Source organism: Herpailurus yagouaroundi, unplaced genomic scaffold, assembly GCF_014898765.1.
Source record: "Herpailurus yagouaroundi ecotype Mexico unplaced genomic scaffold, PumYag 140, whole genome shotgun sequence".
Classification (NCBI taxonomy): domain Eukaryota; kingdom Metazoa; phylum Chordata; class Mammalia; order Carnivora; family Felidae; genus Herpailurus; species Herpailurus yagouaroundi.
In genome coordinates, this window is record NW_024412395.1 from 72,016,081 (window position 1) to 72,025,941 (window position 9,861).

The 9,861-nt window shown below is 37.1% G+C and overlaps 1 pseudogene; it reads left to right on the forward strand.

Annotated features, from left to right (window-relative positions):
• The first annotated feature begins 9,284 nt into the window (after nt 1-9,284).
• Nucleotides 9,285-9,390, forward strand: LOC121031188 (uncharacterized; annotated as a pseudogene).
• The last annotated feature ends 471 nt before the right edge of the window (nt 9,391-9,861 follow it).

Genomic DNA, 9,861 nt, shown 5'->3' on the forward strand with positions numbered 1-9,861 from the left:
CTCAGATGTGGCTGTTTTCCCTGGCCCCTTATTTCTGAAGGACTGTGGCTTTGACCTGTTCCGCACCTCTATGGGAGGGTCTCACTGAGCAATGGCTGAATGTTGGCTGCACCCAGGAACGCTTGCTGGACCCTGCTGCTGCCAGTGCCCTGAGACTGCGGCCAGGTGCCAGGCTGCCTCGAGAAACTTCACGAGATAGTGTAGCAGCAGCATTTCAGGGATTATGGAAAATCACAACACACATTTGGCACCAGGCTTCACCCTTAACGACCTTGCTCCAGCACCAGCGAATGTGGCAGTTCTCTGGGGTCTGCTGGGCCCAGGTTGCCTCACAGCCTCTGACCAAATGTCCTTCCAGCAGTGGAACCGCTTCTCCCCGTGTGGCCCGAGAACCTCCAAGATCCCACTCTGCTCCTGGTCGCCCTTCCCACCAGAGCACTGCCAGGTATTGAACTGTGGAGTTGCAGTCTCTGCACTCCCCTTGTTTACAGTCTTAATGGAATTTAAACCCTCTCCTTTCTCCTTTCTCCCTTTTTAGTTTAGTCCCTGAAGCTGTTTCCAGTTTTCCACTTTCTCTCCAGCTGCTTTTGGGGAGGGGTGCTTTTCCTGTATTCTCCCCCCACCCCCATCACCGTCCTCTCTCTGCCCTCAAAAGTGGGTCCCTGCCCTCTGCGGCTTCTCGCTCCCCAAATTCACCTCTTCTTGCCGTGCACCTGCTGAAATCTGTGGTTCAGGTTGTGCAGATTGTTGTGTTAATCCTCCAATCAGTTTTCTAGGTGTGTAGGATGGTTTAGTGTTGGTCTGGCTCTATTTCATGGATGCGAGACACACAAAAAACTTCCATGCTGTTCCGCCATCTTGGCTCCCCGCCACTCATTCATTCTTACTTCCCTTCTTCAAATCTCTTTGTGACAATAACCACAAAATCTATGCAAGTAGCCACCAAGTTTCTACCTTCTACTGTTTGTTATCTTTTAATGTTTCTAAGTTCTTAGACTTACTGACTTATAACAAAACAAAGCAAAAGATCTTTTTTGTTCACTGTCAATCCAGTATGTAGTGTCTGTAAGGTTATTAGAAGATTTTGTAGTGGAGTTGACTGACCAAAAAGTGTCAAGAGGGTGGACAAGAGCAGCTTAATTAGGGAAACCCAGGAGTTCCTTGAAAATGCGAAGACACAGAGCTCAAGGCTAATGAATGAACTAGGATCCAGGCATCTGCCTTCATTTCAAGAGGAAGGTTATAGAATTTGAAAAGCTAGCATGGGGTGAGTAGTGTTCTACATTCACTAGAAGTGAAAAGTCAGAAAATGCAATATCTTTTATATTATTTATAAAATTATTATTATATTATATACTTATATTATTTTATATTGTAATCAGAGACTCAGCAAATCTAGAAAGCCCAGATGATAAAATATTCATGTTATGAATGCTTTTATATTCTAAAGATTATTTTAAGAGTCTTACTACTGGCCATATACACTTATGTCTGTATAGACATAATGACTGAGACAAAAAAATGTGGAAACTCTGGAAAATAGAATCAGGGGGAGTTATTAGCTTGCTTTGAGTATGGCCTCTACCCTTATTCCACATGTACTCTTTCATAAAAATGATAATACCATATAACAGTTATTGAGTGTCTACCATGAAGTAGGCATGGTAAATCATTCATGGTTAGTCTCTCAGAATTAAAAAAAAAAAACAGATTTAAAATATACTTTCTGGTACAAATTAATAAGGATATCCTGTGTCCAACAAAACAAGATAAGATGTTGTTAGATAACACAATCAAAAATGATATAATTATCTTTGGAAGCCTGAGGCTTCTGGAAACATCTGACTTGGCCAATGGACTGACAAATTGAATAACAGAAGCAGATTCCGACTGGAACAAACTGAAGCCTCATTTGTGGTGTCACAACTGTTGAGGGACATGGCCTTCCTTATGCTCTGGATTAAAAAACTCCCCCAATAGGGCAGTCAAGTACACCACAGTCCATTCCTTACAGTGCCTGGTTCATGCCTAGGGGGGATTCATGCAGAAAGTATTGGCATCTCAAACTGTTACCAGGAGAACATGAGGATTGGGCTTCCAGCCCGGGAACACTAAGAACCAGGAGGCAGGAAAGGGGAACAGCTGGCAGCTGTTATGTCCACACGCATCCACCACCCCCTCCTTTGCTCTTGAAGTGATGGAAACAGTCTCCTTACATCTGGGACAGGAGTTGCCATTGCAGCTCATATAGCCCTGTCAGGAGGCTACATCTGGAAGAATATTGATATATATATATATATATATATATATATATATATATATATAGCAGCAGGGGTTTGCTTCCATAGACAGCTCAAAGCTGTCCGGCAAAACCTGAAGGGGAGCACACAAGTGTTCAAGAGACTCAACAAGGCATGTTTCTGGATCATATCCATGTTTGTTATCAGGTGGTGAAGCTCCAGAAAGTTCTGCTCCACCATGAGACCTGATCATAAACACGGTATGTTGGAAACTTGACTCTGGTGCAAATAGTTTACTCTTTTACTTGTCCGGCCTTAATATAATAACTGAATCTGAAGAAATGGATCATTTTAATTGGATTTATGTGAACATTATTTGCATCCATATGCTAATATGACTCCAGAATATGCTAGGACAAATTAAGATATGTAAAGGTCATGCACTTTCATGCCCATCTGAAAAGGGAGACTATAGCTAATTACATTAGAGTTTGATGTATTAAAGTAAATAACATGCTATGAACCTTGAGCCCAGTCCTTGAAAACAATAGTCACTAATTGTTATATCTTTAAACTGCCCATCTTTTCCATATTCTGACAGATCTTGATCTATATCAGAATCATTTTTCATATTTTTTGCATCTTTCTTTTCTATTATTTTTCTTTTAAATACATTTTGATATGTGGGACTTATCCCCCAAATACCAAAAGAAATTCTCTTAGTATAGGTCCAGGCATTCTGCATTAAAAAAAATGTTCTTACCTTTCTCACACTTCTGAGCTAAAGATGTAACACCAATAGGTAGGTATCTCTTAATTACTCACATTTTCTTTTCTTTATTTATCTATTGATATAGAAAGTTTATGCCTTCTGTTTTATTTTATTTTATTTTTTAGTTTATTTTTTTACTTTGAGATAGTGTGCACATGTGGAGGGTGTGTGGCAGAGAGAGGGACAGAGAGAGAGAGAGTGAGAGAGAAAGAGAGAGGGAGAGAGAGAGAGTCCCAAGCAGGCTCTACACTGTCAGTGCAAAGCCCAATGAAGGGGCTCAAACTCATGAACTGTGAGATCATGACCTGAGCTGAAATCAAGAGTCGAACACTAAACTGACTGAACTACCCAGATGCCCTTATGTCTTCTATGTTAAACAAAGGAGCCACAAACTTCTTAGTCTTTCAGGCATACAGTCTTGGAGTCATAATCATCATTTATTGTTGACTCATTCCCACAGTTCAAATTAATCCCAGAAGATATTACCTCTGTAATGCATATCAACATTCTACAGATTGTAATACACGTATGCCAGTTAGAATAGTTTTAATTTCAAATAATAGAAAAATCAGCCCAAACTGGTTTAAAAATAAAAATGATTTATTGGCATATGTATTTCCAGCTTTCAGAGGTAGGGAAGATATTAAGAGGAGTTAGATCAAAGTTCTTGCTCCATTGCTCTGTGATTCTCTCGGTTGTTCCTTCTGTTGTAAACTTGTTCGTTTTGGGGTTTTGTTTTGGGGTTTTGTTTCCTTGTCTTGTTTTCATTCCAGCTGGCTTCTTCTAAGGCAGGAAAATGGTTATAGCAATTCCAGTGTCATATACACAACCCATAATACTCAGAAGGTGAAAAACTCTGGTTTTCACAGTGACTCCATCAGGGGATTGTTTTTCATTCCAATTAGACTAGTTTAAGTCACGTATAAATCTTTGAACAAGTCACTGTCTCAAGGTAAACGTAACACACTGATTGGCGAAGAACTGGGTTACGTATCACTTCTATTCAAATTTGAATTTATCAAAGTTTTACCTATTCTAGACAAACTTTCAAATCTTTATCTGGGTATGGAAAATTTTTATCCATCTTTCCAATACTATACAAATAAATAAAGGCGTCTTGATGCCCACAAGCCAAAGATCTCCAGGGACACATGTGTAGCCAAATGCAAAGCCCAACGAGGGGCTCAAACTCATGAACTGTGAGATCATGACCTGAGCTGAAATCAAGAGTCGAACACTAAACTGACTGAGCGACCCAGGTGCCCCTATGTCTTCTATGTTAAACAAAGGAGCCACAAACTTCTTGGTCATTCAGGCATACAATCTTGGAGTCATAATCATCATTTATTGCTGACTCATTCCCATAGTTCAAATTAATCTGCGTATTTCTGACTGCCACAAGGGAGGTAATTCACCATGAAGAACTGTGAGATGTCATGGTAAACGAGTATGGGGAAGAAAATATTGTAGGAGATGTGATTGTGCTTGGTGAATCTGATAAGATATCAAAATAGTAGGCATTTCCTCTGGATTGAGTACTGACATAAAGCAAGGACATTTCAGAGATTGGTCTCTTAATTTTTTTCCTCTGGTAATGGAAGTGAATGAAGCTGCTTTTTAACTTTCTTAAGTGAAATGCATTCTGGAAAGGCAACTACAAAATTTGCATTATTCTCAAATTTTTGTAAGGATATGAGTGACATTTTACTAATTGTCTAAGTCATCTCCACAGCATATAAAAATTGCTGTATACATAGTAAGTGTTCAATTTATATTTATTGCCTTACATTGAAAAGTATTATTTTGATCAATCAAGTGACCCTATGGAATTGTATGTGATTTACTTAAGATTTAGACTGATGACAATGTATCTATCATTTATAAAATGTTAATTTTGACATGAAGTATTTTAGAGACTTTATATATATTGTAACATCTAGCTCCTAAACAAAACTAATATATCTGTTTTGTTATTGTCATTTTGTGAATGAGAAAAGGCTAAATGAAGCTAATAATTTAGTCAACGCCATGCAAATAGCATATGACCATATCTGTATTTTTACCTAGGTACCGTTGTTTCTTTACAGAAAAATAGACTTAAATATAGACTTCTGGATGTGTGGAAGATCTGGTTTTGCAAAAGTTCTAATAGCAGGACACAAAGCATATGATTTTCCAGCCAACGTTTGACTTGAATGTAATGTTGGAAACTATATGCAATTCAAACTATATGTTCTTGATGTGATGAGAAATACTAATCTTCTAGTCAACATCCAGCTTTTCCATCATTAATGGATCATAATGGAGACCAAGCCTATTTCATTATAAATGGAAAAATAATCAAGCAGAACAAATGGGATCTATTTTTGGTTACCCAATATCATAAACTACCACATTTTTCATGAAAATAGTCTCAATATTAATCTCTGAAGTTGTTTTATGGTTAGCTCACAGTACTTATGCCTTTGAGTACATCCATTTTCTTACAATGCAAATGTAATTCATCAAGGTTGACCCTACTCTAACTTATGATTTTTTTCATTGATTTTAATTTAGTCTCTGTGAATAAGTTCTCATGACTGCTGAACCCTATCTGAGCTATACTGAACAAATGCATACAGATGCACCAAAATCTTGGGAAATGGAGTTGTTCCAAAACGTATGGATTTTATAAAAAAGTTCAGTTCTCAGTCAAGTCATTAAATTGTTGAGACATTTTTGGTTTTGCCAGAGATGGAGAATTACAGGCAAAGAAAGACTACAGAACTCAGAGATAATGATTACCAAAGACTTTTTTTTTTCTTGTTGCATGTTACTTTTTGTTGAAATATAGTGTTAACATTTCATTCTCTTTTTCTTATGACCAAGAAACTGACTACAATTAATATGGAAAAGTGTAGTTTAACAAACAAAAGCCTATGGTATCTGCTAAATCATGGGCTATATAGCCTATAAATAGATAAAATTTAACTCTTCTCTTTTTTTTTCACTTTTGAGAAACTCCTTTTTGTAGTTCAGACTTTCTTGCCAAAAACCTAGTTTTAAATACTACGACTTTAATCTTCAGTGGCTCTGCGTGTTATGTCAGAGAATAATACATGTAAATGTAACATTTAAACTATCAGTAATTCATTCTGTAAGAATAGTTCTAAGGAGCACTACCTTGAAGATATTGATTAAGATGAGAATTGCGGAGGCATTACACACAACTTTAATGTCTTTGTACTTGAAGAGAAATTTGTATGGGCATAATCGGTAAGCAGTGTAACTAGACAGGATCTGATTATTTACACTTTATTTTTTTATAATTCACCCTCCAGAAGGACACTGCTCTGAATTTTTTTTTATTCTATCAGGGTTCAAAGGATTCCTTACAGTATTCAGTCAAAATAAGCAGATAATACAGGTATCTGAACAACAGTCTATATTCTGATCTACTTGTCTATCAAGAGGATCTCATTCAAAAGCTGAGCTCCCAAAATAATTGAGTTTCCTTCAACATATGTGGCAAAAGAGGTAATAATATATGGTTTTAATTATAACATTGTAAAAATAAGTTTCCTTCATGACATTAACAGCTGTTCGTAAAAAAAAATAAATAAAACAATGGGGAGCAAGTGTGTTTCATCCATTACTGACAAGGAAAAGGATGTTTATAGAAACATTTTAATCATTTATATTGTTGATGTAATTTGATGGCACACTGTCTCTCCAAAACATATGTTTTTCATTGTCTGAATCATATTTTTCCATCTCAGCAGGGAATTAACTTGAGCTGATATTACCACAATAACAGAAAGATTTACTGATATTCATTTCTCAATAAACAGCTGTTGACTCCTATAGAGGTGAATGTAGAAAGTACCTGAAAAGTAAATCGCAAGTTACCTCTGCTAATGGCCATACGATATGAAACAACTGATGTAATCCAGACCTACTCTTTCATTAGAAAAATTCCCACCTTCCCTTTTTTGTACACAGGAAAAAGTCATGCCAAGCTTTGGGGGGCCATAATTGTCATGTTTGTTTAATCTTTAACTCATCGCATGGCTACAAAATGTATTCTCAATATACACTGACATCAACAGAGGCTTATTTCCCAAAACTTAGACATGGCCGTTTTAAAACTAGTGTAAAGTGAGAAAATTGCTTTGCTTGAACTTTTTTTTTCCCCAATGCTGAATACCAAGCTTATTGTGAAAATGGCACACATTTCGGCATTGCCTGAAATAGAGTTTAGATCTTTTCATCATCAAAAGCATTTATGAAGAATCTTCACATGTGTAACTCTTGGCAACCTACTGTACAAAATAATTCAACAGAAAAGCTGCTCTCAGCTAGAAGTAGGCTATCTGTGAATTAATGTTATCTCTGAGCTATGCTGATCATCAAATAGAAACCAAATTTTGAAGGCCTGGAGAGTAACCATTAATATAGAAACCATCCAGTTCCCACCCAACTGTTAGGCTGAAGTGATCACCATGGTGGGAGAGGGAGTACCTTTCTCAAACCATACAATGCAATGGCCGGTGACTGGCTGATGACATGAGTAGAGTTGAATCTTCAACCCACAGCTGTCTGAACAGATAAATCTTTTTTAATGTTTGTTTGTTTATTTATTTTGAGAAAGAGTGCATGAGTGGGGGAGGGGCAGGACACACGGGACAGAGGATCTGAGGCAGGCTCTGTGCTGACAGCAGCTGGTCTGACATGGGGCTGGAACTCAGGAAGAACCATGAGATCTCGACCTGAGCTGAAGTCGGAAGCTCAACTGACTGAGCCACGCAGGTGCCCCAACGATAAGTCTTTTTGATTCAAAGAGTATCTGTACAGTGGAAAGAATATCCATGTGAGAATCTGGATGAGGAAGAGAAGTACCCAGAGTATTCCACATAGATTTGACAGAAGTAAAAACCTGAAAGGAGTAGAGATGCTTGTTATTTACAAGGAACAGTTAAAAGCGTGATGATCTTCGAGAGCCTGTGAAGGCCAAAAAGAAGTATGTGAGAATAGGTGATGTGGGGTAAGGTGTTGATTACGGGAAGTTAGACAGAGGAGTTAGGATGCCAATTTACACACCTTGGTCAAATTTGCAGATATCTCAAATTTAACTTGCCTAACACTGAACTTTTCAGTCTTTGCCCCATTTAGTTGGAGGAACTCTCGCTCAAGTGAAAACTTAGCAGTTTTCTTGGAACTTACCTCAACCTCACTCCAGAAAAATAATTATCCTAATTCTTTTCATGAAACGTCCAAAATATACCTCCCTATTTTTCTCCCTTTATACTTCTAGGACTGTATGTAGTTCAAACCAGAATAATATCTTGAGTGGTCACAGCAATAGTTTCCCAGTTAATCTCCTTATTTGGCCTCTTGCCAATCCTCCTATCCATTCTCTATACAGAGCAGGAAATTAAAAAATAATAATATACATCAATTTGAACGTGTCAGTTCTCACAATAAATCCTTCAATGGCCTCTAGCCCTCTTAGAATAAAATCTGAATGCCTTATCATGGCCTATAACTTTGCCCTGTCAATCTTACCAATATTACCTGTCCCACTCTTCCTCTTAATCACGTGATTAAGACACTCTGGTCTTCTTTCTGCTATTCAGAAAACCCAGGTTTGTTTCTGGCCCAGGACCTTTACACATGCTATTTTCTCTGCTTGGCATTTTCCTTCTCTTTTTTCCCTGATCGGTTTCTTCTCAGTTTTACATCTCAACTTAAAATTCAATTCTTCAAAAAAGCAGTCACTGTTCACCCAACAAAAATTATTTCCATCCCTTTTGTTATTCTACTCCATAGCCCTTATTTCAATTTGGGCTGAAGTCTGAAAGATACACATTATTGTGTGCGTGCGTGTGTATTTATGTAATTCTTTTCCCAATATAATTTAATTCCAGTGAGGGTAAGGTTCATAGTTCTTTTGTTCACTGCTTTGTACCTAGATCTAAGACCAGTACCTGAAGAGATCAGGTTTTCAAAGCATGTTGAGGTAATAACATATGTCTGACCTTTGAGATGCCTTCATTTCTCAAGCGAGAAAAATGACATTAATAGTAATTAACTTTATAAAAACATAGTGAGTCAGGGCTGGAAGCAGAATTCCTGGGTCTCAACTATTGGTTTTGTTCTATTGACATTTATTTACTGTAGTAGGTAATAAAAATCATAGTGGATTTTGCCAAGTGGTTAGCAGAGGAGAGGTAAGGGATACAGATGTCGGTAGGGAAGGCTCTACATGTCATGATACTAATTTCGGAAGGTATATCGCTTCTCTGCCTTTTGGCTAAGAATAAGTGTAGTATCTGTTCTTATCAGTTTAATTTTGGAAGATACCACATATTCAGTAATGGATTTTGTTTTTGTTTTTCTTTTTTTTTTCTCTTTTTTTGGCAAAACCTATTACATGAGCCAATTTGGTCTCTGCTTGAATATTTCCAGTGTATGGGCTTTCATTTATTTTGTGAAGCAGTTCACCGCTTTGTGGTAGAGTTTTACTATTAAAGAGCACTTATTTAATAATGAGCTAAAATCCATATAACTTTATTTGACCCCACTTCCGTCCTCTGTAGTAAAACATAATATAAAAAGGCTCTTGACCACATGGGCCATATTGAATGGAATATACTCATCACATACTCATCACAAAAGATAATTTTGAGCTTGATATATTGATGCATGTTGTATCTAATCATATAGATGTATGCAGAATTTATGCGGAAACAATTGGAATAAACATATGTCTATTTATCAATCAGTCTATCTATTTCGCATGTAGGAAGATGAATAATCCCATAAAAAGAGTTTTATAAGAAACTTTTTTATTAGAAAGAATTGATTTGG